Genomic DNA, 9216 nt, shown 5'->3' on the forward strand with positions numbered 1-9216 from the left:
TCGCTGCCTTCTGCCCCCCCCAAGGGGTAGCGCCAGCGCTAAGCCTGGGCTGGTGCTGCACAGGGCGAGCCCCTCCGAGGCAGTGACAGCGTGAGGCTGAGGGGCACCGTGGGAACCCAATTTTCAGCCAGCCTACTCCTCCCCCTCACAGATGTGGGTTTGGAGACCGGAACGGAGTGGGGAAGATGCCACGGGGAGTATCCTGACCATGCGTTTGTGGTTAAGGAATTGGACTAGGACTTTAGAGATCTGGCTTCATTTCCCAGCCCTGCCACTAATTTCCCTTGCGACTTTAGGCAATTGGCTTCATCTCTCCATGCTTAGTTTTCTATCTGTGAAATGGAGAGTATAGTTAATTTTAAGTTAAGACAAGGTTAAGTTCAGCTTCGCTTCATCAATGTTACCAGTTACTACAACCGCTGCCACAGAAAAGCTTACCGGTGTTGATGCATTAGGGCAGCATAGCAAAAATACACAGACGCTCAAACAATAAGAGACTCTGCAAGATATAATGTTTACTTTCAACATACATGTACTCCAGAAAGCCATGCACAGCTGAGCAAACTGGACTGGGTTTATTCAAATAGTGTTCCACATCTACCTCTGTTAGTTTGGCCAGTCTTACATGCTCTTTCATTCCCTTTTTGTGAACACTCATGTAAATTTGTTTGCTCACAGACAGCCAAGGTTAAGTGGCTAGCAAAGATTAATTTAAATCAAGAAAAAGATCCCAATCCTGCCCTGACCTCTATATGGGCAGACCTGCCCACAGTCCCATTGACTTCAATGGGGCTCCATGCAAAGGTCTCTTGGGTGTGGTTCATTCTCTCATTCCCCATAGATAGGTGTAGTGTATATTTAACCTAGGCTGAAAATTGTTCACAATATTAGCAGTCATGATTTATTTGCAGACAATTCAGGAACAGAAAAGAAGGCTAACTTCTCAGCATAAATTACAACCAACAATTCATCTAGTTCTAGCTGAGAGTGAATGAAAAGACAGTTTGTAAAGAAACCCCAATCCTGCAATGAACTGTATTCTGACAGACTTTGGTACTCAAAGAGCCTTATTTAAATCAATGGCCTGGAGCTTGTTGCAGGAGCTGGGTTACACATTGTAACTTTTTAGCATTTGTTACCATAAATATAATACATAACTATTATAAATGACTAGTTTTGAGGGCAATAGTGGTACAGTAATATTCCCTAAAGGCAAGGGCTGTTTTTTGTGTGTGTACAGTCCCTAGTACAATGTAGCCTTATTTCCTAATGTGGGGTTCTCGGTATTAATAAATAATCCATAATAGAAAAGTTACTGCTGTTGTGAAATATCATGATCAAGGTAACTTTACAAAAGATATTGCTCTAGGGATAGAGTTTTTGCTTTAAAAGGAGTCATTAACGTTACACCTCTTTTTAAAAGCAAAGTGCTGTAAATCTCCATAGAGAATAAAATGGGATGTGTCTGTTACATGACAGGTTTCAGAGTAGCAGCCGTGTTAGTCTGTATCCGCAAAAAGAAGAACAGGAGTACTTGTGGCACCTTAGAGACTAACAAATTTATTAGAGCATAAGCTTTCGTGGGCTACAGCCCACTTCTTCAGATGCATATAGAATGGAACATATATTGAGGAGGTATATATACACACACATACAGAGAGCATAAACAGGTGGGAGTTGTCTTACCAACTCTGAGAGGCCAATTAATTAAGAGAAAAAAAACTTTTGAAGTGATAATCAAGCTAGCCCAGTACAGACAGTTTGATAAGAAGTGTGAGAATACTTACAAGGGGAGATAGAGTCAATGTTTGTAATGGCTCAGCCATTCCCAGTCCTTATTCAATCCTGAGTTGATTGTGTCTAGTTTGCATATCAATTCTAGCTCAGCAGTCTCTCTTTGGAGTCTGTTTTTGAAGTTTTTCTGTTGTAATATAGCCACCCGCAGGTCTGTCACTGAATGACCAGACAGGTTAAAGTGTTCTCCCACTGGTTTTTGAGTATTTTGATTCCTGATGTCAGATTTGTGTCCATTAATTCTTTTGCGTAGAGACTGTCCGGTTTGGCCAATGTACATGGCAGAGGGGCATTGCTGGCACATGATGGCATATATCACATTGGTAGATGTGCAGGTGAATGAGCCCCTGATGGTATGGCTGATGTGATTAGGTCCTATGATGATGTCACTTGAATAGATATGTGGACAGAGTTGGCATCGGGGTTTGTTACAAGGATAGGTTCCTGGGTTAGTGGTTTTGTTCAGTGATGTGTGGTTGCTGGTGAGTATTTGCTTTAGGTTGGGGGGTTGTCTGTAAGCGAGGACAGGTCTGTCTCCCAAGATCTGTGAGAGTAAAGGATCATCTTTCAGGATAGGTTTTTTTTTTTTTCTCTCTTAATTAATTGGCCTCTCAGAGTTGGTAAGACAACTCCCACCTGTTTATACTCTCTGTATGTGTGTGTATATATATACCTCCTCAATATATGTTCCATTCTATATGCATCCGAAGAAGTGGGCTGTAGCCCTCGAAAGCTTATGCTCTAATAAATTTGTTAGTCTCTAAGGTGCCACAAGTGCTCCTGTTCTTCTTTCTGTTACATGAGGCATCTCAGCATCCTAATTGTTGTGCCTCTTTTTTTTCTTTTTTAAGGTAAAGAAAGCCTAAAAAGTATTTAAATTCATATATGAATTTTTAACCATGTTAAAAGAAGAACAGGAGTACTTGTGGCACCTTAGAGACTAACAAATTTACTCTGAAAATTAACCATGTTAGAAATTCAGGTCCAGTGTGTGTGTGTGTGTGTGTGTGTGTGTGTGTGTGTGTGTGTGTGTGTAATTTTTTTTTTTTTTTTAAAACACACATCTCTTAGGACAACTAGAGAAGTAATACCATGTGTATAAACCTGATTGAAAGGGAAGCGATTTTGTTAGAGTGTTAAAACTCTGCTTGTTTTTAATCACTAATCTAACTCACAGGCCCTACAAAGTATTGGATGGAAAGATCTTCAGTTAAGGGACAAGAACGTTCACAGAGTACATCCCAGCTGTCTGCAAAGTCCTGCAGTAAGAACAGACTTGACATTCCTAATATTTAAAGTAGAAAATAACAGGTAAGTTCCTCTCCAACTCCCAAACAAACCAACCAGCCTTTCAGGCCATTCTTATAGAAAATAAAGCAGCAAAAACAAGACAAATCCACATTGCCTGTTGCCTTTAAACATTATATAAAGTCTGATGCATATGTTTTACAAGCACAGATAAAATGTTTCCTGCCCCAGAGAGCTTACAGTCTAGACAAACAGAACACAAGGTTACTGTGCATGTACTCACAGAAAGCATACCTAGGTTTATCTTTCTGGCTCTAGTTTTCCCACTTAATTTGATCAGCTGCCAGGATTTTGCATGTGTCATCTGTAGGAAATGCTTGAGGGTGTTGTTAAAATGAAGGTGGTGCCTCCTGTACAGTAGCATGAATTTCTAGCACAATTTGAGAAGCATTCAGAGGGTTAGAACAATGTGGGCCCAGCCCAACTCAGATTAATTTCCTGGAGCACAGAAGCAAACTCTGTTAGCTTTGCCTAATACTTAAGGTCTGGAGACTTGTGTGAGACATGGGAGCCTAAAACCATCTGGTTTAATATAATTTCTTTGCAGTCTAGATATGTGCCTTAGGTATTGAACAAAATAATTATCTGCATAATGAGGTAGACTTTCATGTGACAAACAGGTCAGGCCAGTATGGGTGTAGACAATAGACAAACAAATAAATATTAATGTTTTCTATTTATTCTTTTTGCTGACCAGATTTTTTTTTTTATGTGCACTGAAGTAATCCTGAAACATACAAGTCTTACTCTGTGGCAGAAAGTATGAGTTAAAAAGGGACATTTATAAATATCAAGTAAAGTCATGGATAATACTAAATATTGAAATGCTGCTAACATGAGTGAGGGCAAAAACAATTTTAAAAATGAATCAGAAGTTAGCAAAATAGGCATTTCTCTGACTTGCAAGGTTACATTATACTTGGATCAGTTCACCAATCACACGTACCTGTTTAACATGTGTAACTTGGGACACTGCACAAGAGTTAAGTAACAAGAAGTGAAGAATGTTTCATACAATAGATAGGAAATTTAGAGAGGCACAATGTAATGATCTGAATCAGAATTTTGACAGGATTTCCAAAGAGTATGTTACTACCGGAAAAGAGCCATGGAAACTTTAATAGCCACAAGTTTGTTCTACCTCTTGTCCCTCCAGCAACCCTCTAACTGCTAGGGTATTGGTACTACGGCAATCAGAGTGAAGCAGTCAGTTACCTACATCACTTTCTGCAACACCTTGGTATTTCATTACTGTTTCCCACCCAGGTACCAACCAGATCTGATGCTGTTTACTATAGTTTGTGAGTTCAGACACAATCACACCACACGGTCGTATGGCTACAAGCCATAACAAAGGAAATGGGCAGAAAATGAGATTAAATTTAGAAAAAATGAGGAGTAAGTATCTGGGGGGCGGGAAATAATCCAGAACAGATTTTGAATTGGTTGAAAATAGTTGAATGCTGAAAAGATATCAAGAAGAGTGACAGGGAAAATGTAGAATGAACATGATCCTGCAATAAAGTGTTTGGTGTGGCCAAAAATCCCCAATAAAACAAACAAACCAACCTCACACAATACCAACACACACATGATTTTTAACTTAATGTATAATGACTTCATGTCACAAATGAGGGATGTGATAGACCCTGTCCATAAACACCTAGTATAGAGCATTGCACACAGTAAGAATTATAGAATCATAGAAATGTAGGGCTGGAAGGGACCTCAAGAGGTCATATAATACAGTCTCCTGTGCTGAGGCAAAACCAAGTGTATGTAGGCCATCCATTACATGTGTTTGTCTAGCTTGTTCTTAAAAACCTCTGCTGGCAGGGATTCCACAACCTCCCTTTGTAACCAATTCTAGTACTTAACTACTCTTATAGTTAGAAAGATTTTCCTAATATCTAAACTAAATCACCCTTGCGGTAGCTAAAGCTGATTACTTCTTGTCCTACCTTCAGTGGACACCAAGAACAATTGATCACCATCCTCTTTATAACAGCCCTTTACGAATTTGAAAACTGTTCTCAGGTCCCCTATCAGTCTTCTTTTCTCATAGCTAAATGTGCCCAGTGTTTTAAACCTTTCCTCATAGGTCAGGTTTTCTAACCTTTTTCATTTCTGTTGCTCTACTTTGGACTCTCCAGTTTGTTCACATCTTTTCTAAGGGTAGCGCTCAGAATTGGACACAGTATTCCAGCTGAGACCTCATCAGTGCTGAGTAGACTACATATGACACTACTATTAATACACCCCAGGGTATTAGCTCTTTTTGCAACTGCATCATATAGTTGACTCATTCAATCTGTGATCCACTAAAACCATCAGATCCTTTTCAGCAGTACCACCACATAGCCAGTTATTGCCAATTTTGTTGTTTTGCATTTGATTTTTCCTTCCTAAGTAAAATATTTTGCATTTATATTTATTGAATTTCACCTTGTTAAATTAAGACCAATTCTCCAATTTGTCAAGGTCATATTGAATTTGAATGCTGTCCTCCAGAGTGTTTGCAATCCTTCAAGCTTGGTGTTTTCTGCAAATTTTATCAGCATACGCTCCACTCTCTTAGCCAAGTCTTTAATGAAAATATTGACTAGTATTGAACTCAGGACAGACCCCTGCAGGATCCTATTAGTTTCCACTAGCAAACCATTGTTAACTGCTCTTTGAATACAGTCTTTCAAGCAATTGTGCACCCACCTTAAAGTCATTTTACTTAGACCACATTTCCCTAGCTTGCTTATAAGAATGTCATGTAGGACTTTGTCAAAAGCCCTACTGATATAAAGATATATCACGTCTACTGCTTCCACCTTCCTCCCATCCTCCAAGCCAGTAACCCTGTCAGAGAAGGAAATAAGATTGGTTTGGCATAATTTGTTCTTGACAAATCCATGATGGCTATTCCTTATCACTATATTATCCTCTGGGTGCTTACAAATTGATTGTTTAATAATTGGTTCCAGTATCTTTCCAGGTATTGAAGTTAAGCTGACTGGTTTGTAGTTCTCCTTTTTAAAGATAGGTACTATGTTTGCCCTTCTCCAGTCCTCTGGGACTTCACCCATCCTGCATGAATTCTCAAAGATAATTGCTTCATCAGGCCCTGCTGACTTTAATACATCCACTTATCTAAATATTCTTGAACCTATTTTGGCTTGTGTTCCTTCCCCCTTTTAATATTAATTGTGTTGAGCATCTGGTCACCATTAATCTTTTTAGTGAAGACTGAAGCAAAATAGGCATTAAACACCTCAGCCTTCTTGACATTGTCAGTTATCTCTTCTTCACCTCTAAGCAGAGAAACTTGCTCTTAAAGTATTTAAAGAGCTTATTGACTTTTATGTCTTTTAAGCACAGATCATGTCTGAAAGCACAATATGCTTTTTTGTCTTTAAAAAGTGATTTATCACAAAAATTGTGGTCAGTTTCAATAAAGTTCAGTAAATGTATCGCTGAGGTTAGAGTTCTTCTGGGAAAAAATGCTATTCTATTTGTTATGTAGCAGAATGGAGACCAATATATTGATTACATTTGAAATTGTGATTGTAGCTGGGCAATTATACACTACCAGAGGGGTAAATACAAATTCAGAAATATTTGGAGAAAAAACAGTATCAGGAGTGGTTTCCCAAGAATGAACTGAGCTTTTCCATGAAGCCATTAGAGTTATTGCAAAAAGCCAAATATAGATATCATTAAAATCTTAACACTGCCTTTTACTTGCTAAATGAGCCTGAGCTAGCAATAAGATCCCTTGCAGTGTGCACCACAAAAACCTGGAATAACATTTCTTCATATTTTATTACAAAATAATTCATTCCATAACTTTCAGTTTTGACATTCTAAACATTCAAAGTAAATTTTTTTTCCATTTTTCTCTCTTGCATATTATTTATTTGTAACAGAGGAACAACTCTCCTGCATGTCCTAGGAGCTGCCCAGGAGAGCAGATTTCTTGGATTATGCACTTACTGGGGAATAGGAAGGACTGGGGGTCATATAGCATCATGAAGGACAAAAGAAGCTGAAGCACTTGTAAGAGAAATGGGAGAAGTTAGAGGCTTGGCAAAGTGAGACCACTGCCACCTAGGAATCCTAAACCACACAGGAGAAGTTCACTGGATTAGGAGATTTCATTATAGCCACCTTACATGTCCGACACAGTTTCTAAATGCATGAGATCAGGGTACATTCTTTTTCCACTTCAATGCCCCACATGGCAGGTACTTTCCTATGCTGTGTAGTTCTTACACAGTCTATATTAGAAGCGCTACTGTGTCGCAGTTGCACTGATGCAGTTGTGCCGCTGTAGCACATCTGGTGAAGACGCTCTATGCCAATAGGAGAGAGCTCTCCCGTCGGCATAATAAAACCACCTCTATGAGAGGCGGTAGCTATGTCGGCGTGAGAAGCTCTCCCGCTGACATAGCGCTGTCCACACTGGCGCTTAGGTGGGTGTAACGGACGTTGCTCAGGGGGTTGGCTTATCCACACACTGACTGACAAATTATAATGACAATGTATAGTGTAGACAAACCCTTGGACAGACAAGGCTCCCACATGTCTTGCTGTGCAGCTACAGTGCTAAGCCAAGGTACATGTCATAGAGAGTACCTAACACTTCAGTGGTAGAGCTGTGCTTCTGTATTGTTTAGGAGCCTACTTCAAGCATTACCTCCCGCTTCCACCCCCCCCCCCCCGAAAACAATGCTTCACCACTTTCTACCTCCTCTTCTCCCTCACTTCCACCACCACAGAGAACTACTGGGGCAGATTATTCTTGTCCTTACTGTCCTGACTTGTGAAGATTTCCCTGTCCCCACTTCCTGCTCTATCCTGTTAGGGGCAGCAAGGTGGGAGAATGTGCAGAAAATTGGCAAAATGTCAGGAGGACAATCTGGGTACATGGAAGAGGGCAAGAAATTTGCTTTGTCATTTTTGTAGCATTTTATGTGAGGGAAAAATGTAAATCACCTGAATTTTGTGCAGCAGTAAAACTGAATTTTAGATAAGAATCTGGCTAAACGCACACTTTTATAGTAATCAATAATAGAATTTGGGGTTTGGGGAATGATTGTACTTGTGATCATGTATTAACAATGCTACATAAGAATAGTTTGTGTTCTATTCCTTCCTATTTTAGTCAAGTGAGTACCAGGAGATTGTGTCAATAATATTTAGTGAATTTCTAGGTTACTGTGATAATGCATTCAGTGAGACACAATGACATTACTAACTCAAGCTGTACTTTGCTGTGTGTTATTTTTTCTTTGCTTTTAACTAAAAATTGCTGTGTATGGAAAGAGACTATTTTATACTTTGGAAGAGAAAGTTGAAAAGAGGGATATCCTTGGACATATTCAAACATCCATTGTACAAGTGTTAAGCAGCCTATGCTATAACATTCTTCTCTAATAAAAGAGTACACTACCTTGCCACCCAATTATATTGAATTCCATTTTAAATGGAAAGGATGGCATTATAAAGAGCGTTCAATACATTACTGGTGGTTCAAATAATTAATTTATTTTATTCTATGTTTGCTGGTCAAAAATTAGCATGACTGTATGGGAGACAAAAAGCTTTACAAGTGAACAAACACAGTTTAAAAAGTTATAGACTATTGCACTGAGGCTAAAAGTTTCTTTAATCAAGGATTTAACCAGAATCACATTTTGCACCCAAATGAGAAATTTAATGAAAGAGAAAACTCTTATATATGCTAACATATTTAATTATAACAATGTGAACAGCTATGCTACAATCCTACCAAGTACAGTAACCTCGCCTCCTCTCCAGGCTCTTACTGCCACTTCTTCCTTTATTATATTTTTAAATATATCCTTTGCTCTAAACCCCACTGCCAAGACACAAGCTCACATGCTAGTTAGCTTTCAACATGACAACTGGAATGCTCTTCTTGGCACCCCCCACTTTCCTATCTTTCCCCACTCCTGTCCACTCAAAACTGTTGCCACCAAATTTTCTTTCCCACAGTTCTGGCTATACCTTTTCTCTTTCAAGCCTTTTCAAAAAGATTTTTCTTCCACGCAAGATTCTCCTCCTCAGTTTTAAGGCATTTCATAAGGTGACCTTCTTATG

The sequence above is a fragment of the Malaclemys terrapin genome, chromosome 7 (assembly GCF_027887155.1).
Source record: "Malaclemys terrapin pileata isolate rMalTer1 chromosome 7, rMalTer1.hap1, whole genome shotgun sequence".
Taxonomy (NCBI): domain Eukaryota; kingdom Metazoa; phylum Chordata; order Testudines; family Emydidae; genus Malaclemys; species Malaclemys terrapin.